General features: G+C 44.6%; 1 protein-coding gene across 2 annotated transcripts in view; it reads right to left on the minus strand.

Annotated features, from left to right (window-relative positions):
- elfn1 (extracellular leucine rich repeat and fibronectin type III domain containing 1) overlaps positions 1-24,448 on the minus strand; it is a 146,799-nt gene extending 122,351 nt beyond the window's left edge. For both annotated transcript variants that reach the window (XM_033040806.1, XM_033040807.1), the window contains exon 1: positions 24,367-24,448. The gene's annotated coding sequence lies outside the window, so the exon portion shown is untranslated. The remainder of the gene's footprint in view (positions 1-24,366) is intronic.
- Between the last annotated feature and the right edge of the window lie 2,217 nt (positions 24,449-26,665).

The following is a 26,665-nucleotide window of genomic DNA, read 5'->3' on the forward strand; positions in this document are numbered from 1 at the left end:
GCAGAGGGCGATTCAGGATCACAGAGAAAGAAACGGTCTGAATCAGGTGAGGAAGAGAGACCTCAGGACTAGCAGTAAAGAATGAAGGCTTGAAGCAGTCAATCAATACCAGGGCATCATTGACATCATAACAAATAACGCAAGTGTCACCTCTGGAAGGTTCCACTCTGGAAGGTTATCACAGAATTAAGGAGATACGTAGTCAGGATGGCATTGATGCCTTGCCCTTTGCATAGTGTGACCGGTGGAAGAACACCTGTCTGTGGGACTATGAGGGAAAGAGATGGCTCTCTGAACAGATGCGCCGTAGAAATCTGTACACAGTGACAGATCGGGATGCATCTTTATCGGGATGCATCACAGCATGGTTTGGGAACAGCTCCATCCAAGACCGCAAGAAATTGCAGAGAATCGTGGACACAGTTCAGGTCATCACACAAACCAACCTATTAACTCCATTTATACCTCACGCTGCCTCGGCAAGGCCACCAGCATTATCAAGGATGAAAAGGTATAGAAGTGTGAAAACTCACACCTCCAGATTCAGGGACAGTTTTCCCCCCAGTTGTTATCAGGCAACTGAACCATCCTATCACAACTGGAGAGCAGTCCTGAACTCCTATCTACCTTATTGGAGACCCTCAGACTAACTTTGATCAGACTTTACTGGCTTTATCTTGTAATAAACGTTATTCATGTTAGTTGCTTTATCGTGTATTGGCACACTGTGAATGGATCGATTGTAATCATGTATTGTCTTTCCGCAACTGGTTAGCACGCACCAAATGCTTTTCACTGTACCTCAGTCGGTACACATGACAATTAACTAACTAACTAACTAACTAACTAACTAACTAACTAACTAACTAACTAACTAACTAACTAACTAACTAACTAACTAACTAACTAACGAACTAACTAACTAACTAACTAAGTAAACGGGAACAGGTAAGCCACTTCCTTGTGAAAAGCGTACACCTTTGATTCTCAGGCAAATGAGGAGAGAGATGTCCTGCAGATTGTACCAGATGACCGTTGATTTCTAACTTGGCTGAATCAGCTCTCATCACGCTCTCCGATTTATCAACCAGCTTTCTGCACTCTGCTCCTGAAGATGCCAGCCTTCGCTGCAATACCAGTGGAGCACTCACCAATAGGAGGTTCCTGGCATGGAGTTTAAATCAGCAGGAATGCGATTTGGTTGAGCAAATACATGTCAGCTCTTCGGCTCGATTGGATTAATAGGCAAGTCCAATCTGCCCACTCTCCTGCAGTGCACTGTCGTACTCTGGACAATCCTGCTCTTGCTTCTGTCCAGTGAAGGCCAACAGACAGCCGTCAGAAAAAGTTCTGCAGGTGGGATTCTGCTCCCCAAACATATAGAGAGTTCAGCAGCAACACATGCCATTCAGTGCCAACCTCCTTTCCCCAACTTCATTGCTCTCTGTCAATAGAACCTTCTATTTGTTTCTCCTTCATATGTTCCATTCCCACCAACACATTGCACCTGCTTTTCACAAGCACTCTACTCTGAAGTGGTCTGCTTCAGGGAAATATTAGTGACTAACACTTTCGTTCTAAGTTCCCTGTAGGCGGTTGTAGCTTCCCTGCAATTTCCCCATTGAATCTTGTTGAAATATTAAAGATCTCCTTGAGTTTAGCACTGAGAATTGCAGTCTCTCCCATATTCCCTGATCAGTATCCACTCTCCGTTTTTCTTTGACTAGCAGTAGGCAGCAGGTAATATCTATACATCTCTCCTGGTGCTCTTTTCCATTTTCAACATCCCAGATGCAATATCACCCACCCTCTCTCTGTTTTCCAGATGCAGTATTGAATTCAATGTTTCAATACTGGCCAATTCTGCTGTAGGTTATCAATCTAGCAATCTATAATATGAATCCAATTCTTTCCTCTCCAGATTTGCAAGATATTTCTGCTTCCCATTTCATTGCTCCGGGCTACACTGCACAATTCCTGCATGTTGATTTGTTTTCTCTTCATCTAACTGTTCCATTCATTTGTTAACCAGATGGCTTCATCAATTGTTTATCCCCATGGCAACCTTGTCCTCACACTATCAAATATATTCCCTTTGTACTAAACAACTCTCCTCACGCTCTTTACAACTTTCTTTCATTCCCAGTGATCCATGGCCGATCATTTACCGGAAATGTTAACTCTTTCTTCACAGGGGCTGCCTGACCTGCTGGATGTTTCCACCATTTTCTGTTTTCGCTCCATCACCGCGAGGGTCAAATGGAGGAGAAAATGGACCTCACCCTGTGCTGAATATGTGACTTGTGTAGAGCTTACACTGGATTAAGGAACAACCCACCCCTCCCCCACCAATAAAAATAAGGTCATAGGTGAAGCTTTCCTTTTAAAAATTAGTGCTGCGTTAAAAGCTCTTGTCTGGAGCTGTCTGCAAAGATCGCTGCTGCATCATTGCAACTGGGTATTCATGGGAGAAAGGTCTCAGACAGTTCTCTCCATGCCGACCACAGAATAGCAGCATGACAGGTCAGCATAGAGATGAGGAAAGAAGGGGAAGGGAGGACGTGACTTCAGTGTGTAAGGCCACCCCACATCCCAATCAACCCTGTCTTACCCACAAGAGGTGCAAAAGCTACTCATTATTCTGCAGAGATATTAATGTGCACTTCTATTACACATATTTGCAATGAGCACTTGAGACTTAGGTATGTTCTGATAAATATGGAGCATGCAATTCACAGATGCAGATACAGTAGCTGTGTTGTAATTCCCCAGTGTGGGCCTCGTTCCTAAATATAGAAAGAACAGTACAGGATGGGAACATGGTCTAGGGCCCTCAATGTCCATGCCGAACATGAAGCAAAACCTATTCTGCTCTGCCTTGATCTATATCCCTCCATATTTTTTTCTTTGATTTCTTCAACTGTGCAAATATCACAGGAAAATTGTTAGCCCCTTAAGGACGAATCATATTGACTGGAAAGGTCTGATCCAAATTTTCCCAATAGAAGCCATTGTGCAGGTCATGTACAAAATGATTTTAGTATAAACACGGTGCTAGTCTCCAACTCCTCATCTACCATTGAGTCAATTTAGGCAAGTTACATGTTGAATTAGAGATTCATTTCACCACTCCAATTTCTACCCACTCCTCACAGCAGCACCAATCCTCCACACTCCACAATCAGCGTGTGCAACCACACAGCAACAAGCTTCCACCTTCCTCTCATTGCCCCATCTTCTCTACATTGCACCACCCAGCCACACACCACAAAAGACTGCACCACCCAGACCCACATTTCACCACCCAAACACCCCACACACAGCATGACTCACACACACACACTTCACACTGCACCACACACACAATCCACACTGCACCACCCACACACACACACCCTCCACACTAACACCCTCCACACTGACCCACACACACACCCTTCCCTACACACTGCTCCACACACACACACACCCTCCACACTAACCCACACACACCCTCCACACTGACACACACACACACCCTACACACTGCACCACCCATAAACCCCTACACACTGCACCACACACACACCCTCCACACTGATCCACACACACTGCTCCACACACACACACCCTCCACACTGACCCACACACACTGCTCCACACAAACACACACACCCTCCACACTGACACACACACAAACACACACACCCTACACACTGCACCACCCATAAACCCCTACACACTACATCACACCCAGAGACGCTGCATCACCCATACCCCCATACATTGCACTATCCCACACCCCCTCCACATTTCACGACACACACACACACACATCCTCCACACTGTGCCACCCATGGACACATTCTGCACCCTCACACTCCAGCCTTAATACTTCTTCCACCCCATAAATGACCCGGGTTCTAACTCCTGATATGATCCTTCCGGAACAGCCACTGAACCAGCATCACAACACTGGTATAGGCCAAGGATTGAGAGCTCATTCTCTGTCCATCAATTTTCCACACTGGGACATTTCTGGGTGACTTGGAGCCTCTTACACCTCCCCAGACTGAAGGTGTTGGCCTTTGTCCCTTTCTCTCATGAGTGATGGCCAGCCGGATAGTAACTGCCTCCTTAAATCTTCACACATCTCTCTCTTCTTGTGTAGTTGCTGTTCAAACCCTAACATCTAGTCAAAGGTCTTGCCGTAAAATTCTGTTTACTCATTGCTGTTGTGAAGAACATTGGAAATGTCAACGTTCTGCAACTATGTGTTACTGTGGCAGTAGTCTGGATCCCTGCTTCACTCCTGGGTAAGTTATGGTGTAGCTCCAGGGAAGTACCCAGGCCAACTCTACTCTGGGGGAAATTTGCATTTGGACATGAAGCAATGGGCAGGAGGAAGGGATAGGTGGAAAATTGGAAGGGCCAACAGGACAGGCAGGCAGAGTGCAGGTAAAAGCTGAATCCTTGCTTCCATATATGGAAGGCGGAGTGGAAGTCCCGAAGCTACAAACGCAGAGGCTCCACTAAGCTTTTATCTCTCAGGCAGCCTCCCGCTATAGCAAAAAAACCTCCACCTCTGGGCACTGCTGGGAGTAAAGCCACAGCTGTTTTATTAAAAGCCTTTTTCCATATTCTTTGAATATTTATGTTCATTAATGTGGCAAAAAAAACAGAGCAAAGTGAGTATTTGAGACATATCCAGTCAGGTAACGCAGACCTTGTTGCTCTCCAGGTTTCCTGGCGAGGATTGGCGTGTGGGTGGAGGATGCGTGGCTGGTAGGAGGGTACAACCTTAAGGATGCCGCCAACCGGAATTGGCAGCCTTATTCTTACCCCAGAGTTGTTCTTCTTTTCAGTATCCCAGAGGTCCGACCCACAGGGACACTCCTAAAACAAAAAGAGCTATTTCCCAAGGAACCAAGAGTCACACACACCACCTTGTATGTGATTTGAAAGACTCAGTGTGAGACACAATCAGCTCTGACTCTACCCCCACTACTCACACTCATTGGTGACAGATTGTGCTTTAATGAGTAATGGCAACCACCAGTTGAGAGCGATGAAAGAATACAGGTTTCCGCCAGTTATCCTGATTGATTCATTGGGGGGATTCTCAACAATTATTTTTTTTCACAAACCAGTCATTTCCTTTAGTCATTGCCATTTCCCAATCTCCCGTCACCGCTGACCCAGCTGCACCGTATATGTAAGTGTGCGAATGCCTCTGTTATTTGTGGCTTCCACCAATTCCTTGGGTGCAAAGTGAGGCCAGTGTAAGAAGACGGAGGGTAGATTTACGTTAAATTCCACCAGGCTGCGCTGGGTCTTTTCCCAGGAAAGGGGGAGCCTCTCGGACGTGTTGCTAGTGGGGTGCAGGGGTTGACTCTCTGTCTTCATGTAACCACTTGTGGAGATAGATATCTCATGGGAGGTGGGTAGCATTCAGACAAATGGATACAAGGAATTGTAGATGCTAGTTTACAAAAATAGACACAAAGTGCTGGAGTAATACAACGGGTCAGGCAGCATCTCTGGAGAATGTGGATAGGTACATTTCGGGTCGGGACCCTTCCTCAGACTGATTATGGTGGGCGGAGGAGAAAGCTGGAAGAGAGGACGGGCACGGCAAAGCCTGGTGATGGATAGGCGGATAAAGGTGAGGGAGGATTTAATTGGCAGATGGTTGGACAAAGGCCAAGATGAAAAGGCAAAAGATGAGAAAGGTAGAAATGGCTGTGAGTCCAGGTGGGGCACAGGGAACGGGGGTTGTATGTAGGTAGTTACCTCAAATTGGAGAATTCAATGTGAGGGGATATGGGGCTGAGGGTGAGGAGGTGTGCGGCTGGGAGAGTGAGGAATGTGGAGTGGGAGTGTGACGGAATATGGAGCTGTGAGTGTGGGTGGATGTGGGGGCAGAGTGTGGGTGGAGGTGAGGCTGTGAGTGTGAGTGGTTGTGATATTGGGAGTGTGGGTGGATGTGAGGTTGTGAGATTATGGTATGTGAGGCCTTGAGAGTGAGGGATGTCGGGCTGGAGGTGTGAGGAGATGTGGTGTTGAGGTGGAGTGGTCGTGGGAGGGGTGTGCTGGTTGGAATGGCAGCCAGTCCATTGGGGGTCAGCAATGGAGCTCATCATGCCTTCATGTCAGGCTGGTTTGCTCCCGCTGTTGGTTCCCTGACTTCCCCTGACCCACGAGCTTCCCCGAGTGTCTCTCCTGCCTCCCCTCGTGCCCCCATGCACACTCACCCACCAGTGGATGCCAGCGAGCCCACCAGTCCCTGCAGTCTTTCCCACAGGTTAGTCCTGCCTCTTCTGCAGTTTCTTACTCACACAGTGTCCCATGGTGACACCATCCCATTACGCACAGGTTTATTGTATTTTGACAAAACCTCTGTGCCGTCCTGGGACATTTTTGCTTCAACAAAAGCAAGTTATAAATGGAATGAAAATCACAAAAATTGCCGAGCCTGGAAATCTGAAATAACAACAGAAGATGCTAGAAATACTCAGCAGGTCAAGCAATGTGGGATGCCATCTGACACGCTGAGTCTTTCCAGCATTTTCTCCTTTCATTTTCTTACAAATTGAAGTAGTGTTGGCATTGCTGGTCATGGTGGAAACTAATATAGAATGAATCAAGCAAACAGGAAGCTTGTTTTTAAGGCTTGGGATCTTTAAAAGGATTGATAGCCACCAGTGCAAGTTTTGTTAAAATCAAATACTTGTTATTTCTGAGCCACAGACACAAAATCCAATCCAAATGCTACAAAAGCAGAACTCTCCAAAATTAACTGTTTTGCTTGGAAATTAATTCTCGGTCAATAGCAGTAGCACAATCCCGACTTCTGGATTTCACTTTCTTTAGCTTCCAATTTTGGAGTCAGAATAATATACAGCCGTTACATTGAGCTCTGATAACCGGGGATATATTTCTAAGCAAGGAAGACTCAAACTACAATGTCTGTGGCAAGGCTGTAATGACATAAATAATTGAAAATACTGGAAGCACTTAGCAGGTCAGACAAAGAGAAACAAAGTTAATATTTCAAGAGCATGCTCCTTTATCTCCCTCCACAGATGCTGCCTGACCTGCTGTGTGTTTCCAGCACTTCCTATTATTATTTCAGAGTTCCAGTATCTGCAGTTTTCTGACATTTTCATTGACTGTAACTGGCCAACCCACTCAAATCTTGTTGAAGGGAACAAACCCTATGACGGTCAAGTTCTGAATCACATAGGGTCTATGACCTGCCTCCCATCAATGAAATTAGCAAAGTTCATTCTCCTGTGTTATTCACTGGCAAAGGAGCTTCAGAAATGGCCTTTAGACATTCACTTTTAGGGGCAAGCAATAGTGCAGGATGTTAGACACAGACAGCGCATAACTTGGGAGAGTGCCCTTCAATTGTCAGAACAGGGGACGAAACTGAAGGTTCTCGATCTGAATCCATGCAGCATGTGTAGTAAGATGGGGAAACTGATGGCACGGAGGGAAATAAGTGAATATTGTCTACTCTTCATTATGTAGTCATGTTTGCAATGTAATCATGCTTGTAATGAAGTGTTTTGTGATTCTTTGGGCAGCACAAGCAAAATGGAAGAGGTGGAAAGAGAGCTGTGACAACTAAGGAGGTGGAAAGCATCATAGCTCAGACAAACCACCAGGCAGTGTGAGTGGAGTAGGAAAGAAGGGGCAACAGACACTGGTGAGAGTTGGCAGCAACCGCTTAACAGTGATAATGCAGATCAGAGTGTAAACAGGAAACCAGCGATAGATGTAACAATCATAATGCAGGGAAATATAAGTGATTCCGATCTGTATATGGACAGACAATCCAAAATAATAGTAATTTTGTTAAAGGATAAATTAATAAAGAGCTCGTTTTCAAAACCGCTTTGTTGAGGAACCCATTGATGTCGGCTATTTCAAATCCAGTATTATGCAATGACAAAGGATCAATGAATAATTTTCTAGTTAAGGGGTCATTAGGAGAGAGCGCTCATAATATGATTGAATTTTGTATTAACATTGAATGTGGTTTATTCCAATCCAAAATCGTAGTCTTAAATCTGAAGAAATGATTCTACAAGGTATCAAGCAAAAATTGGCTGTAGTAGATTGGGAAATAATGTTAAAAGGAATGACAGTATAGAGTGCATTCAGAAAATATTCAGACCACTTCACCTTTTCCACATTTTGTTACATTACAGCCTTATTCTAAAATGGATTAAATTCTTTTTTTTTAATCTACACACAATACCCCATAATAAAAAAGCGAAAACTGGTGTTTAGAAATTTTTGCCAAGTAATGAAAAAGAAATAACTGAAATATCACATTTACGTAAGTATTCAGACCCTTTGCTATGATACTCAAAATTTAGCTTAGGTGCATCCTATTTCCATTGATTATCCTTGAGATGTTTCTACAATTGATTGGAGTCCACCAGTGGTAAATTAAATTGATTGGACATGATTTGGAAAGGCACACCTGTCTATATAAGGCCCCACAGTTGACTGTGCATGTCAGAGCATAAGCCAAGCCAAGAAAAATATTGGCTGTAGACTTCCAAGACAGGATTGTGACGAGACACAGATCTGGGGAAGGGTATAAAACAATTTTTGCAGCATTGTAGGTCTCAAAGAGCACAGTGGTTTCTGTCATTCTTAAATGGAAGAACCAGGACTCTTCATAGAGCTGGCCGCCCGGCCATTCTGAGCAATCGGGGGAGAAGGGCCTTGGTCAGGGAGGCGACCAAGAACCCGATGGTCACTCTGACAGAGCTCCGGAGTTCCTCTGTGGAAATGGGAGAACCTTCCAGAAGGACAACTATATCTGCATTACTCCACCAATCAGGCCTTTATGAAAGAGTGGCCAGACGGAAGCCACTCCTCAGTAAAAGGCACATGACAACCCGCTTGGAGTTTGCCAAAAGGTACCTAAACAAGATTCTCTGGTCTGATGAAACCAAGATTGAACTCTTTGACCTGAATGCCAAGCTTCACGTCTGGAGGAAACCAGTCACCGCTCATCACCTGGCCAATACCATACCTATGGTGAAGTGTGATTGTGGCAGCATCATGTTATGGGGATGTTTTTCAGTGGCTGGAACTGGGAGACTAGTCAGGATCGAGGGAAAGATGAAAGGAGCAAAGTACAGAGAGATCCCTGATGAAAACCTGCTCCAGAGCGTGCAGGACCTCAGACTGGGGCGGAGGTTCACCTTCCAATAGGACAACGACCCTAAGCACACAGCCAAGACAACACAGGTGTGGCTTTGTGACAAGTCTGTGAATGTCCTTTAGTGGCCCAGCCAGATCCCATGAAGAACCCGATCGAACATCTCTGGAGGACCTGAAAATAGCTGTGCACCGACGCTCCCCATCATACCTGACAGAGCTTGAGAGGATCTGCAGAGAAGACTGGGAGAAATTATCCAAATACACTTGTGCCAAGCTTGTAGCGTCATACCCAAGAAGACTTGAGGCTGTAATCGCTGCCTAATGTGCCTCAAAGTACTGAGTAAAGGGTCTGAATACTTATGTAAACGTGATATTTCAGTTATTTCTTTTTAATTATTTTGCAAAAATTTCTACGCACCTGTTTTCGCTTTTTTATTATGGGATATTGTGTGTAGATTGATGATGAAAAAAATGAATGTAATCCATTTTAGAATAAGGCTAATGTAACAAAATGTGGAAAAAGTGAAGGGGTCTGATTACTTTCTGAATGCACTGTATGTAACATATCCCCTTTAAGATCCAAAAACCCAACAAAAAAAAATGGTTCAAGCAATCTAACAATGAAATTAATAATGGTATTACATTGAAGGAGAAGGCTTATAACATTGTCAAAACGTGTAGTAAGGCTGAGGGTTGGAAAGATTTCAGAATTCAGCAAAAGGAGGGACAGGTCAATGATTATGAAAGGGAATGTATTGAAATTTAGGAAGCAAGAGTGACAAAACACACAAAAATTTGAATGTAGGTCCCTCATAGACTGAGGCTGAGAAATGATAATGGGGGAAAAGGAAATCACATCAATTTTAGAGAAGTATTTTATGCCTTCCAGGGAAGAAGACATAAAATATATTGCAGAAATATGTGAGAGTACTATGTCTAGAGAGAATGGGTTGCGGTAATAAATTAGCATTAGTGGGAAAAAAAGGCTGTGGGAAAATTAATGGGGCTGAAAGTCAATAAATCCACGGGACCTGATGACCTGCACACCAGCTTTTAGAAGGAGTTGAATATGGAAATAGATGATGCACCAGTGGTCCATAGTTCCTGCAATGATTCCCACAGACTGCAGTTACCAAACATAATCTTTCTTTTTAAGAAAGTAGATAGAAAGAAAACATGGAACCACAAACCAGTTATGCTGACGTCAAGAGCAGGGAAAAAGCTAGAATCTAATATTAGGGAAGAGACAACAGGGGACTTGGAAAATAATATTAGGCCTGAGCAGTCGTGAACGAGAAATTGCGTTTGGCAAATCTATTAGAGCTTTCTGAGTAGCAGGACAGCTAAGGGGGAACTGGTTTCAGAAAGCCTTTGGATAAGGTGCTAAAGGGGTTGATTAACGGACACAAAACAGAGGGCAAGACCAAATTATTAGGTTTGGAATGTGTACTGGTGTGGGATGAGGGTGTCAGTGCTCAGGGATGAGTGGTGGGGGTTCACAATCTATATTTGTGATTTGAATGAAAGGCCCAAGTATAATATATTCAAGACTGACTGATGATACAGAGTTGAGCTGCAGTGTAGACTGTCACGAGGTTGCAGAATGGTTGGTTTCAAGAGAATATTCATAGGCTGCATGAATTAGTGAAGGCAGTTGTAATGTTGACCTTTATTGGAAGAGAAAACTCAAAGGACTAGCTCAACAGGTCAGACAACAACTCTGGAGGGCATGGATGGGTGACATTTCAGGTCAGGACCCTTCTTCAGACTAATTGTAGTAGGGAGAAGAGGTGAGGGCTGGACAAAGCCAGGCAGGTGATAGGTAGATACAGGTGAGGTGGGATTTTGTTGGCAGATGGGTGGACAAAGGCCAGAGATGATAATAAGACAAAAGGCTGTAAGATAAGGAGAAGAGTGAAATGGGAATCCAGAGGAAGGGGTATAGGTGGAAGGGGATGGGGGTGGCCGAAAGAGGGGCGGGATGGTGGGAGAAATGGGTGCACATATGGATGGGGGACAGGGAAGTGAGGGGGGATAAACAGAGTTGCTATCCTGACCCGGCTGAGCTACACTGTTTTGTGTGTGTTTTTTATTTTGTAAAACCAGCATCTGCAGTTTTTTTGTGTCTAAATTCTATTGGAAGAGAATTCAAGTACGAGTAAAGATGTCTCGCTGCAATTACATCAGCTCCTGGTGAGGCCGCACCTGGAATATTGTGTCTTGCTCCCCCACCAATGAAGAGATTAAATGGATTGTGTGTCTGTTTGGAAGAATGAGGTGTGATCTTATTAAAATATGCAAAATTCTTACAGGTCTTGGTAGGATAGATACAAGGATCTAATTTAATCTGGCTGCAATCTCTGGGACTCAGGGACAGAATATCAGAATAAGGAGTTGGTCATTCAGGACTGAGGTGAGAAGAAATATCTCCATCCAGAGAGTTCTGACATTTTCAACACTATTCAGGTAAGCTGCAGAAACAGTCCGTGACTATATTCAGAACAGCTTTTTGGATAGGGAGGAAATCAAGGGATATGGGATTGATGCAAGAAAATAGCTTTGAGGTATAAAATCAACCATGATATTGAATTATGGAGCTGATATGGACTTAATGGTTTAATCCAGCTACTTTTCCTTATGTTTTATGTCTGATAAACGGGGACAGTGAATACTATTTTCTGACTTCAAGGCCCTATTATTGGTGAATATTACTTCAAATGTGCTCATTGTCAATGCTAAAAGATGGAGAAGCATTTTGTGACATGACCTTCGGTAGGACATTTTCTTTAAAACAAAGTCAATTTAAAACATTTAGGATGATGTGAGGATGGCAGGTATTTCTTGTCATGATCAATAGACATGTCAATGCTGCTGCTGGAAAGTACTCTGCTTGACAAAAAGAAAAAAATATCATTCTTGCATCACAAAGATCGTTAAATCATTTCTGAGTGGGTTGACTATTGGGAGGGCAAAGGGCACGGTAAGAATGAGTGTGACCCAGTGAATGTCCAGAAATTCACCAATGCTCAGGAATAACTTGAATATCATGGCCTTGCATGAAAGCAGCTGATTAGTTGTGTTCTGCCCAGAGCTGTTCCAGGGGTCGAACCTCTTGAATACTTAGTTTAATGGCTTCCCCATCCCCCACCTTCACTCCCTCCACCCTAACGTTTAGAATCATCATTGTCAGACCCTCCATCGCTTTTTCTGTTCCCCTCTCTCCCTCAAAATGTTTCTTTGAACCGACTATTTTGATCAAGCTTCAAGATGAATTAGAATCAAAGGGGGCCACAGTATCTCCTCTACATGTGCGAGACTACGCATAGACTAGGTGACCATCATGCCCAACAGTTGCCCTCGGTCTGCCATGACACACTGAAGCTGCTCATTGTTAGCCATTTTAATTCTCCTTCCGATTCCCAAACTGACCTTTCTCTCTTTGGCCTCCTCCACTGCTAGTGTAAGGCCACACACAATCTGCAGGAACAACACCTCATATTCCGCTTGGGTAGCCTACAGCCCAATGACATGAGCATTTAATCTTACAATTTCAGGTAATGCCCCCTCCTTATCTACCCAGCCCCACCCACCTCTTGCCCAACTTCCATTCAATTACCCCTGCCCCCCCCACCCAATTCCTTTCCCATCCTCCATCTACTCATCTTCCACTCCTCCTTACTCTAGTTCCCATATTTTCCTGTTCCACCTTCCCCCACCATAGTTCCTTTAGACCCACTATCACTCCCTCTAAAGTCCCCCACCTTTCCTATCAGATTCCACCACCTGCACCCTTTTATCTTCTCCACTGCAAGAAATTACAGAGATGTAGCCCAGCCATCATACAGACCAGACTTCCCACCATTAACTCCATCTACACTTCCTTAGAAAAAGCAGCCAACATAATCAAAGACTTGTCCCACACTGGTCATTCCTTCTTCTCTCTGCTCCCGTCATGCAGAAGGTACAGAAGCTTGAAAGCGTACACCTCCAGATTCTGGAACCGCTTCTGCTCCTCCGTAATCAAGCTTCTGAACAGTCCTTCCATAAGCGAGGGTACTGTCTGATTCACCTCGACCCCATTGTAGACATTAGACTTCATCGATGGAACTGATGCACTACAATGCTGAGAACTATATTCTGGACTGTGTCTTCTTCCTTTGCTCTACCTATGTACTTGAGTTTGACTTAATTGCATTCATCTATGGTATGCATAACTGATCTGTTTGGACAGCATGCGAAACAAAGCTTTTCACTGTACCTCAGTACACGTGACAACAATAATAAACCTAATCCTACAGCCTTGGTTACTCTCCACCCATCTGGCCAATCTTCCCACACTTGCCATTAATGATCCACCCCTTCCCTCACCTCTCCCAGCTACCTCCCCTCTACCCCATTAGTCTGAAGAACGGTCCTGATCTGAAACGTCATCTGTCTATTTCCCTCCACAGATGCTGCCCGACCCACTAAGATCCTGCAGCAGTTTGTTTTTGGCTCTAGAATCAAAGGGGAGTTGATAATGGCCATATGTGAGCAATAAGTTGCAGGTGCCGGCAGAATAAGAAGAGTGAGAGAAAGGATTGCTCGCTGAGACCCAATTGGTTGAATTACCTCTTCCTGTGTCAGATAACATTTGTAAGACAATTGGCCATTTTATTTAGAAAACAAAGCTTTTGCTGTTGGCTGTTTAAATGGACAATGAAATGAGGGCTGGCAGACAAATGTATCTGCCTAACTGGTCAATTACCCTCACACATACCAACAGCAGAACTTGTATTTCATACTTTTCATACTTTATCCCATAATGAAGATCATAGGTACATTGCAGGAACACTGTTGGGAAACTTTTGATGGGCAGCCACCTAGAAAGGATGAGGACATGTCACTAATGGCTTGCTGGAGGAGAGAGATTTTGTGAAGGGTCTTAAAGAAAGAGAAAATGTCGAGAGGTGGGGGAGGGGGGATTTCAAGGCCAGAGCTGTGGAGGCATTGCTGGGCAGCTGCTTGTAATGGTACGAAGGCCATGAGATCACACGGGAAGTTTCGACTCTGGAGCATAGAGATCCAGCAAAATTATAGGATGATACAGATAAACAGGAGCTCGGACTTGGGGAGATTTAAACGCAAGAATGAAACATAGAAACTAGGTGCAGGAGGAGGCCATTCGGCCCTTCGAGCCAGCACCGCTGCTCCCATTTGTCTTCTTCAAAATTTCAAAACCGCACATAAGGCAGGAAGTCCAATGGTTGGTTTATAACTCTGAAGGCATACATTCCAATATATTGTTATGGAAATAGAAGAATAACTGTGTAAGGCTCAACATTGATTTTTTTGGTTGTGGGATTGAAACTGATTGGATTCTGGGAAAAGGAGCACTCTGCAGATTGCCTGTGATATCAACCTGAGCTGGCTGTTTGGTACGCACACATCAAATAGAAATGCGTCCTGTCGCTGGCCAAGATCTCCTGCAGTAAGCCAATTAAAAAGAAGGAAATCATCTCTCGGCACCCACTGCAAGCCCTCCACTCAGACGTGAAAAATAACATTTTATCTGAAAACAATTAAAAAGAAACCCTGTGTAGGTTGCAGCTCGGATTAGTCAGCGAGATCAACAGGGGGTGGAAGCTTGAAATCGAGTGTGTTGCCATGGCAACCTAGCATTGGATCAAAGGTAAAGCAGGAAAGTAAGTGGCAGGTCCACATGTTCCCATCCATGAGGTTCCCAACCCTCCAGCATCTCAGGAGTGGAGGAGTTGTTTCAGCACCCTGGCACCAGCAGGGAGAAAGAGGTGCCGTGTGAGTTTCTTGCTACCAACTGAGGTACAACTGGTGACCAGGTAAATAGAATCAGTATAGATGGGGACTTAATGGTCAGCATGGACAAGAGGGCTGTTTGACTCCATAACACACTTAATGCTAGCGACCGAGCCCACATTCCTCCAAACTAACTCGCTGCCAACATGTGAAGCTTGAGGTTGAGTGAAAGTGGGTTGATGTTGGATGGAGCTCTGCACAGCAATCACAGAGGAACAAACCCAGAAATGCATCTGTGCAACACCTGAAATCAGGGTTATGTGTAGATGACAACTGCGTCAATGCAGCCTTGAGCAGGTTGCCTACATTGGAAAGGTTAGGTCCCAATTTGTTTGCTCCTGCTGCGTGGTTTTCACCTACCCTTGCACAGAACGGGGGACTAGAGTATCCTGGGTTATGGAAGAAAAGGGCACTCTGAAAATAGACACAAAAAGCTGGAATAACTCAGCAAGTCAGACAGCATCTATGGAGAAAAGGAATAGGTGACATTTTGGGTTGAGAAGAAGGGTCTTGACCAGAAAATTCACCTATTCAAGTCAAGTCAAGTTTATTTGTCACATACACATACGAGATGTGCAGTGAAATGAAAGTGGCAATGCTCGCGGACTTTTGTGCAAAAGACAAACAACCAAACAAACTATAAACACAATCATAACACACATATTCTTTTACATAATAAATAATGGAAGGAAAAACGTTCAGTAGAGTTAGTCCCTGGTGAGATAGGCGTTTACAATCCGAATGGCCTCTGGGAAGAAATTCCTTCTCAACCTCTCCGTTCTCACCGCATGGCAACGGAGGCGTTTGCCTGACCGTAGCAGCTGGAACAGTCCGTTGCAGGGGTGGAAGGGGTCTCTCATGATATTGTTGGCTCTGGAGTTCCTTTTCTTTAGAGATGCTGTCTGACTAGTTGAGTTACTCCAGCTTTTTGTGTCTATCTTTGGTTTAAACCAGCATCTGCAGTTCCTTCCTACACAAAAGGGCACTCTGTATGCATAGTAATGTTAATGGCAATTGGTGGAGCAGGATCAAAGGCAAACTCCTGTTCTTATGTTCTTCTGGTGCGATGTTCTTCAGTGAAATGTTGTGGAAAGGCACCTGATGAAAGGGGCAGCACCCGCTACCATCTCCAGCCAAGCTTTGCAGGAGTTATGTCCATGCAGGCTGTCCATCCACGAGGCAGCCTGTGATCATAGCTCCAATTATGCCAGATCACACACATACATGCAACTACTCTCAAAGCCAGGGTCTTGCTCACTCTCAGAGCCTTGCCCCAGGACATTCCCAGGTGCTCTCTCAGTAGAGAGAATACCTTGTTCTGTAAGGCTGTTTGCTTGCCATTTCTAGCCACTCGCTTTAGGTAGTGAGGGGCGAGCGGGTGTTGGTGAACTCCCCAACCCCCCCCCCGCCCGCCCGCCTCCCAGAGGGTGTATTGGCTAAGACCACAGTTTCTCAGTTTTGGGCATTGACCTAAAGTTGTCGGCCACGGGTTGTCTGCAGGAGAGATAAGCCTGGGCCTTTGCAAAAGTCACTCTCATTGAAAGTTGGCCAGTTGCTGTGAGGGAACAGAATTAGGATTGTTCTTCAGTCCATTGTGGCTGAAAATCTTGCTGAAGACAAATTGTTGATGGTACACTTAGGTTAACATCATTTGGGGAGCTGGGTTCCAGATGCAGGGACTTCCGACTTTTAGTTGATGTGTATTTAGTGATCAAAATTGGTTTGATCACTGGATTTTTACCTGCAGTGTCCGACTGCCAAAATCACAGGCATTTGTACTCTCATAGATCCTTCCCAGCCCCAGGCAATTTCCCGCCAGGAGGTTCATAGGCTGGCAAGGATCTATGATAGCACAGGAGAAGGCCATGAATGTGCCAGTGGAAGAACCAGAGGTTTGACTGGGCACTACAACACCACAGTCAGCACAACTGTTTTGTGGTTAAGCCGTCCAATTTGTATGAAAAACAAAACATAAACCAAAATGAGTGATTTACTAAGTAAATAATTTTCTTCTTCTGGGCCACTAATGCATGGAGGACATTGGCCATTTGCAGGTGGTGCACAGCAATATGCAGAGATCCCCTGTCACTTTCAATTAGACCAACATGGCCAACACCACCTCTGGACCTCCCATGCTGCGGTCTCACTTCCGTGCCCTGACGAAGCCTTCTTCAGCCCAACCTAAAGTGACCTCTCTGAACACATCCCAGTCAGGTATCCTGACATTGATGCCTTGGGCATTGGCCCATGAACAGTATCTACCATGCCACAATGCAACAACCATTTACTACAGGGGCTGGGAGAATGGTGGACCTTGATCTATTTACCAATGTGTTCAGTTGGTGGATGGATTTGAGGAAATGGATGCAAGGATCAGAGGGGAAATTGCAGGAAAGTGTGTTCACACGGTGGTGGGAGTTTGGTCTCACCTGGATGATCGGATGGCAGAAGTAGAAGCCCTCTGCACACTTCAAAAGCATCTGGATGAACACAATTTGGTAATGGTATTGGTAATAATTGTCATTGTCACGTGGACCGAGATACAGTGAAAGGCTGCATGGTGTCATCTTCAGAAATATGGGCCAAGATGTGGGATGCGCTTAAGTTGCTCTTGGTTTCCTTAGCATGGATGTGATAGATTGTACGGACAAGTGTGGTGCATTACCTTCCTCTACTTATGCTTGGTTATACATTTATACTAGTTTCAATTTCAACATTTGAATGTTGTGCTGTCCTGCACGAAATATCTTTTACTTTGAAACTTCCTTCAGTTTGGCATGATTGCACACAGAATAGAGACAGGGTCCAGTTCAGGCTAAGAAGGCTGAGGGATCAATAGATAGAATATTCTGCTCATGATCTTATATAGTTCCATCAGCCTACTTCGTTCGCTCCAAGGAATAAAGTCCTAGCTTGTTCAACCTCTCTACAGCTCAGGCCCTTGAGTCCTGGCAGCATTCCCGTAAATTGTCTCTGCACTCTTTCCAACTTAACAACATCCTTCCGATAGCAGAGTTACCAAAACTGAACATAATACTCCAAATACAGCGTTACCAACATCTTATACAACAATAACATAACATCCCAACTCATATACTCACACCCTGACTGATGGAGGTCAATGTACCAAAAGCCTTTTTGACCACGTACATGTGACGCCACCTTCAGGGAACTATGTACCTGCACTCCTAGATCCCTCTGCTCTATAACACACCCCAGTGCCCTGCCCATTACTGTGAAGGTACTACCCTGATTTGACCTCCAAAAGTGCCACACTTCACACTTATCTTCAGCCCACTTGCCCAGCTGATCAAGATTCTGCTGTAATTTTTTATAACCATCTTCGCTATCTACGCTACCACCCACGTTAATGTCATCTGAAAACGTACTTATCGTGCTTTGTATATGCTCATCGAAATTGTTGATATAAACTACACACATCAATGGGCCCGGCACCTATCCCTGAGGCACACCACCAGTCACAGGCCTCCAGTCTGAAAAATAACCTTCCACTATCACCTTCTGCTTGCTTCCAGCAAGCCAATTCTCTACCCAGTCGGCTAGCTCTCCCTGGATCCCTTTTGATCTAATCTTCCAGAGCAGCCTGGTCCATATAGACAAATGTCTATGGCTTTGCCCTCTTCAACATTTTTGGTTAGGAGGGCAACACTCAGCTCCCTACTCCCTGATATATTTCAGCATGTCATTGAACCACTGAAGTCCATTCCCCAAATTCTTTTTCAAGAGAAGGGTTAAACAACAACTTCCATTCTGACATTCCTGTTGATGTCAGATCCCAGATTTAAATCACCCTGATTTATAACTATTGAGTCTAAATACGGTATATATAATTTATAGAGGCACAAGAGCTTTCTGCTGCCGAAATCTGAAGCAACAAAACAATCTGCTAGAGGAACTCAGTGGGTCAAGTAGCATCTGTGGAGGGAAATGGACAGTCGACATTGTAATTGATAATCAGGTCTTCACTATTTCTCTGTACGCAGAACAGCGATTAGTGTTGTGACCTTAACCCTTGCTTTCCCCTTCAGATAGCTTATAGTGAATAGCTTTTGTGAAGGATGAAGTTTGTGGAGCTGTTGCCATGGTAAATATTTGACATTTATTCATAAAACTTGAGTGGGTTGATAATTTGTGTGCAATTGTCTGGAGTTATTTTTCTGAGTTTTGTTTTGAATGCTATAACACAGATGTGGTTTGTTTTAATTGCAAGATGCAGATGGAATCCGGAGCTAGTGAGTGTGGGACATAATCAGAGCAAAGAATGGGGGGAAGATCAGTCAGTCAGGCAACACAACTCTTGAGCTGTCAATCCTCGTGCAAGCTGTGTAGGCCGACATCACCAGAGGGCTTCAGGGCGAGAGCAAGAGATGAAGTGTTGAATAGTGATCTCAGCATAAAGCAAGTTGAGGGAGAGGCTGAGATTGTGTCTTCGAGTTGTACAGCAGAGAAAAGCACCTCATATTTTGCTTGGGCAGTTTACAACCCAATAGAATAAATATTGATTGCTCTAACTTCAAGTAACCCTTGCATTACCTCTCTCTCCATCCCTCTCTCCCCTGCCCTGCGGCCCGACTCTGGAGCTTCGGAGGCTCCAGTCACAGGTCCGGTGGATGGTGACATCGGGAGCTCGCGAGTCCCATCGGGCGGGAGACCCACAACGGCAACTTCTCCCGCCCGATGGGGGGTTGAAGGCGACCCGGACTTGCTAGCGCCCGCCGGGGGCTTTGACATCGGGAGAAGAATGGAGAGCAGGGGAGAGACAAGACTTTGCCTTCCATCACAGTGAGGAGGAGATTCACTGTGATGGATGTTTGTATAAATTGTGTTGGTGTGTGTCTTGGGTCTTTTCTTGTTGTATGACTGCAGAAACCAAATTTCGTTTGAACTTCATTTGAGGTCCAAATGACAATAAATGGAATAGTATTGTACTAGTTTCACTGTCGCCCTGCTGACTTTCACTGTTTGTATCCACTCGTTATCACCTTCTCCACAGCCAACAATGGACCATTGTGGGCTCCACCTTTCCTTGATTATCATTATTGGCTTTGATTTGTACATTTGCATACCTTTCATTCATTTTTTCCTTGTACCTTTTTATTATACCGTTTCCCGTTCCCCTGTATCTCAGTCTGAAGAAGGATCTCGACCCGAAACGTCACCAATTCCTTTTCTCCAGAGGTGCTGCCTGACTCGCTGAGTTACTCCAGTTACTGTGTTTATCTTCAGAGAAACAGGCCCTTTGGCTCATAATGTTCATGCTGACATTTTTGCTCATCCACACTAATCATATTTGCCTGTATTAGGAATGTGGGAAAGGAAACCTGGAATTCATAACCATCAGAAGTGTCAACCCATTCCAGAAAATAGATCTAAAAGGTGAAATTTAATGTATTTCGCTCCTCACTTTCGGCCGAGCCCTGACTGACAACTTATTAAATTGCCATCGTCTTCAAGACACAATTTAATCTTGTTCCAAAAGAAGCGATCTTATCAAGTGTCTGATTGTTTCAGCACAGCCTGTCAGTTGTTGACTACAAACGTGAGCTCAGCAAGGGGACTCGGTGAACCAGTCTAACCAAGCAAACCAAATAAATAGTGAGGACGTATTTGTTGTTGCACCCCACAGTGAAACACTGTGTGAGGCTCCTCAGCCTGTTCCTCCTTGCCTTATCCTAACTTAAGCCCAGGCAAGAACTTGCATGATATAGCACCTTCCAAAGGCTAGAAACAAATTATGCACAGCAAGCTCGCAAAGCAGGGAAGGAAAATGACCGGATAATCTCCTTTTGGGTATTGTTTGAGGAATGAATAAAGATAACACTCCCCTCCAACTGGTTCTCAAAACAGTTGCCACACGGCCTTCTCTGTCCATGTTGCTGGATCGCTGAGTTTTACCTCTCCATCACTTTCTCAAGGCAAGGAGTAGAAATAAAATACTGTCTTTTAAAGTAGGCCATTTGGCCCTTCAAACTAGGCCTGATCTCTGCCAAGGTCATGGCTGATCTTGTGTAGGAAGGAACTGCAGATACTGGATTAAATCATCACCCATTCCTTCACTCCAGAGATGCTGCCTGCCCCGCTGAGTTACTCCAGCATTTTGTGTCTATCATGGCTGATCTTCCTCCTCAAGAACCATTTTCCTGCTTGATCCCCAAATCCTTTGATTCCTTTAATATCCAGAAATAGTGATCTTAGTTTGGAACACAATCAATAACTGAGGCTCCACATCCCCCTTCCAAAGATGACTATCCTTGTGTGAAAAAATGTTTCCTCATTTCAGCCTTTTACAAGCTAAACTATGATCCTTGTTCTGGACTTGGTTTAGTTAGTTTAATGTCACGTGTCACAGTGAAAAGCTTATTATCACAGAGAAAAGCTTTTGTTGTGTGCTAACTAGTCAGCGGAAAGAGAATACATGATTACAATCGAGCCATTTACAATGCAAAGATACATGATAAGGGAATAACGTTTAGCGGTAAGTTAAAGCCAGTAAAGTCTGATCAAAGATAGTCCGAGGGTCATCAGGATAGTAGTTCAGGACTGCTCTCTGGACTTCCCAACCACCACAGTGAATGCATTTAATTGAGATAACTTCCCATTCTTCTGTGGAGAATAGAGTCCATGACAACTCAACCGCTCCTCAGATGACAGATCAGCCAGCCCTGGAACTAGTCTAGCTCATCTTTGATACACTCCCTCTAACAGGTATAGCATTTTCGGGTAAGAAGATAAAATACACAATATCCCTGATACAGTCTGGTCAAGGCCCTGTATCGTTGAGGTAGGAATCCTGTACTCATACCCTCTAGCAATAATGACTATTATATTGTTTATATTCCCTACTTTCTGCTGCTCTGCATATCTGAGAATTTAAAAAAAAAAGGGTTTTGGCTCTTTCATCTTCCAGAGCTGACATCATTTACTTAGAATAGTTATGTGGCTGAGGCAACTTATCAGATCTGTGGGATTGTTTCACAGCAGGAGTTAATACATTTAACATATAAAGAAGAAACAATATATTCAGGGTATTGGACAGTGGACATTTCCAGATAGACACTGCAAGTGAAGGTACCTATTTCAGGTTGTATTGCTTTGCAAGCTTACACTAGTCTATGCCACTGTTCAAATGTAGGTCGTGGATGTTGTCTTAACACAGTCTAAGGGGGAAACAAGCTCCATTTATTCTTCATTGGCCTTTGAGCTTCTGGTATTTCACTTCCCTGCCAGAGCCTCCCACTCACCCTCACTGAGTTGTTCAGCTTTTGTCACTCGCTGTTGTGTGTCTCTCTGACCCACCACACCTTTCTTCCTCTTTCCTGACCCTTTATTGCTTTTGATTACTGCAATTCCTCTCCACCCTGCAGCTCCATCCATCCTTTTGGGATCTGGCTATGGGCTGGGGTACCACGAGGCGATCATTAACCAGGCTTGTAATGCTCCTTGTGCATTCAGCTGTAGCAACAAAAGACATGTTGTATGTCAATGCTTTTCAGAAGTGTTGTAGTGTTCTGGCTGGGCAGGACACAATGACAGAAGGGGATGAATCTATGTCTGTGGTAAAGGCTAATGGACCACGGACTGGGAAGTGTCAGGTTATCAACTTGTGGCTGAGAAGGATGTTGGACTGACTGAAAGATACGGCAGAGGGCTAAGTTAGATTAATCTCCTTTACTTGAAAACTTCCCAGTCACTGGCACTCCTGGTTCCCATCTTGCTGTGGATCATTGATGGCTCTGTTCAAACTAACCATCACTGGCAAGGTATTGGAATGATATTGGTGTCTGTATGTGTTTAATATACAAGGAGGCGTGAATGGAGATCAGAGGATGGGAATTTTTTTTTACAATAAAGCTGTTGTTGGGAATGAGAGAGCAGCTGGGCCCCACTGCGATCTGACAAAGAGTTGTACATGGTTCAAAGTGCTTGTACATTATTAACCACTTCAGCGAGGTCTTAATGCCTGCTTCAACATACCATGGATATCGAGAGGGGTTTTGGATGCAGGATGTGGTGAATCTATCTCATTCAGAAGGTGGTAAGTAAACAACTGATCAGCTTTCTGTTGGTAAATCCAATGTCCAGGTCCATTATTGAGCTGCACATATCAGGCAGGTTTCAAGTAGTTCGCCTACCTGAATTAGTTCCGGTAATTAATAGAGGAGGAGGTTCATGTAATGGTGGGGTGGCTGTAACAGTTATGGAGAGCAACAGATATCCTTTACATGTGGCAAGTCAAAAGTCGAAGACCATTAATATAAATTAGCTTCTAAATCCAGGACCAAGGTGAGGATCAGTGTCTTTACCCAGAGAGTGGCTTTAATGGCATGGATGAGCAACAGATAAATACATTATGAAGAAAATAAAAAGGACAGTATGCTGAGCTGTACAGGAGTGTGAGGAAGCTTGTGAGAAATGCAATACTGCAGTTGACTAGCTGGGTCAAACAGCCCATGACCACACCAGGTTCTGGATGATTCTGTGCTGTGGTTCCTGGCCCAGGGGGCCCTGTCCCTGATCCCCAGTTGATAAAGATGAGTTTGCAGATGTTGGCCAAAGACAAGGGGAGATGTTGGAATATGCTGGTGACTTCAGCATCCGAGTCAAAGTGGGAAGAACTTCCATGAGAAGAGGGAGAAGTGTCCAAATACTCAAATCCTGACAACATCAGCATTTTTTAGCGGGGGGGGGGGGGGGGGGGGGGGGGGGGGGAGGGGTGAAAAGATAGAGAGAAAGTGAGAAATAGAGAGGAGGGAGGAAGTAATAGAGAGAAGGGGAGAAAAGGGAGAGAGAGGAGGGACAGAGGGGAAAAGAGAGGGAAAGGCAGAAAGGGAGAGGTGGTACAGATCGAGGGGGCGGGAGTAGGGAAAGGAGAAGGAGAGAACAAAAGAGTAGAAGATGGAGACGGGGAGAGAGCGGGAGAACGAATTGGAGAGTTTTTAATGGTATTTCTTTCAAAGCTTCTCCACATAAACTGGTAGAACTGATATTTTCCAGTGCTGGGAAAGGTTTAAAAGCCTGCAGGCAAATGCTTTTAGTGTGAATAATGTTAGCCTTTAGATCACTGCATAAATAGATATGCTCTCAAAGATCCTGCTTTGCACAATAAAGCAACAATTATGGCTTTTCTAAAGGATTTGGGAGATGAAACCTTTTCAGATTCAGCTCAACATTAACTAAAATTGTGACAAATCTCAACTGTTACTCCTCGCCCAGCTTTCTTCAAATTGTTTAAAAGGTGTAAATAGTGGACAATGTGACTTGCAACCCCTGAGGAACTGACGAAAGGATGTCTTTTGTAAATCAAACTGTTAAAAATATTGAACAATACGCATTGTCGTTGGACAGGTGACATAGAACTCTTACCTCAGATCCACAGAGCTGGCTGTCTTATTGAAGAGTTTCCAATCTCACTGAAGTAAGACCAAGGCAGGATACTGTTCATCTTCACCTGTAGTAGCAAGAGAGGAAGAGAAACACTGAGTGATTGTTCAGATGTAAGATCATCATCACTGTCCCCTCTGCCTTCTAAACGCCATGCTTCTCACAATTTGCTCAGTTCCAACAAAGTGCAAAGGTCCTATTGATCAACTGATAACTAAAGGATTGTCATAGACATCATACTTTGGCTGCAACATCAACCTGAGGTGCTGCACACCAATTCAAGTGCTTTGGCTAAATCACCCATCATCTACTGCAAGAGGTCCAGGGGTATTTGTTGTAAGATCTCGACCAATGTTCTTCCCACATGCATTAGAAAGCTTAGGTCAGACAAGATAAAGGAAATTTCAGGACTTTCTCAATGACAACAGCATTTAGAGATCGCTAACCTTTTAAGATGTCTCTGGAGCATTATTGAATGAAATAAGCACTAACATTTTAGAGATTTCAGCCAATAGCTTGGTATAAGAGCCAGCTTCTCAGGATCTCAAGGGTGTGGAGGGAGCCTGGACATAGCCAGAACTTGGGGCAGAAGCTCAAATGATTGGAAATGGAGATTTAAGAGTGATTTCAGGGCCTATTGATACATATGTTTAGGTACTGGTGCGGACTGGAGTGGAGCATGGATCGAGTGGTCTGATGGGAGGTCAGGGTCTGATAACAGGGCTATGATGGGAGGACTGGACAAGGATTTGGTGATTGGGCTAGAGCGAGGAGGTGGGGGGGGGGGGGGGGGGACAGGGCATGGAATAGAAGGTGTGAGGGTTGGGGGGGGGTGCTGGAAATTATGTGATATAAAGGGTGGGGACAAGAGGTGGGCATGCATCCGGTGACTTGGTGGAAGGGTTTGGCTGGGATTGGAGGCCTTGGGCATTGGACCAGGTGATTTAGCGGAATGATTAGACAGGGGTTGAAAGGTGAAGGGAGGTGACAGGTGGTGTTGGAGAAAGATCATGTGGTGTAATGAGAGGGTCAGGCAGGGTTTGGAAGGTGTCATGTGTGAGGCTTGGGCATGGATGGGTGGAGTTGGAAGATGCAAGGATTTGCGTTTGAGAGGTGGAGTGGGACACCGAGGGGAGACCTTGACAGCATCTGCAGGGAGTTAAGAGCCAAGAGAGTCAAAAGTGTTAAATAATCATATGCACCAGGATTGGATCAATGAAATTCTTAATTGGTGCAGCTTCACAAGCACATTAAATGTAACAATGCAACAAATAAATATACAATCAATTATCAGTTATTTGTTGGATCTGCCTGGTAACTTTTGGTGATTCATGTCGGTAATTACCTATGTTCCTCTGACTGTAACTCGTTTGCAGTCCCTCTCCATTTAGAGAATGATGTGCCTTTTCATTCCTCTCACCGACAAGTGTGACCTCGCCTTACTTTCCATTTACTAGATTTTCACATGCAGAGGTACATCAATTATCAGGAACCCAGACCCGGAGAAGAACGGATCTATCGTAGGGTTGTAGGTTTGAGAACACACTGAGGTAGTGGTGGGGTGGATAAGGCCAGAGTTGGGACTTCTTCATGAGAAGTTTAAAATTAAAGTGTTGCTTAACTGGGAGCCAATGGAGGTCAGCGGCCACCAGGGTGCTTGAAGTGCTCTTGGCACATGGACAGAGGTAGCTTAGTCAGCCACTGGTCTAGGTAGTCCAAGGTCTCAGCTGAGGCAGGGGTGATATCTGGCAGTGTTATGGATGTGGAAAGAGTAGGAGATTACCATGGGGCATGCATGCAATCCTGAGGGCAGATACAATCCTATGACTCATAATTGATCAGCCACAATGTTGCTAAATGGCAGAGCATAGTGGATGAGTAAAATGGCCTACTCCATATACAGGTGTAGCACGGCCAGTTGTAGCTACAAAGGGCATTTACAAGACCATTCCCTGAACCTATGTGTAGGAAAGAACTGTAGAAACTGGTTTACATCGAAGATAGACTATAGAAATGCTGGAGTAACTCAGGCAGCGTCTCTGGAGAAAAGGAATCGGTGATGTTTTGGTCCTACTTCGGTCTGAAGGAGGGTCTTGACCTGAAATGTCACCCATTCCCTTCCTTCAACATTCCCTGACCCTAGGTCTCTCAACCAAACGTGTCTCGGAGCAGTTACATCGACCCTTTGAGAAGGTTACCATGAATCTTTGAGGGGAGGAATGAATGAAATAGGCGCGTATTCTCCAGTGTTTTGAAGAACGGGAATTGAATCCTATAAAAT

The sequence above is a fragment of the Amblyraja radiata genome, chromosome 22, assembly GCF_010909765.2.
Source record: "Amblyraja radiata isolate CabotCenter1 chromosome 22, sAmbRad1.1.pri, whole genome shotgun sequence".
Lineage (NCBI taxonomy): Eukaryota > Metazoa > Chordata > Chondrichthyes > Rajiformes > Rajidae > Amblyraja > Amblyraja radiata.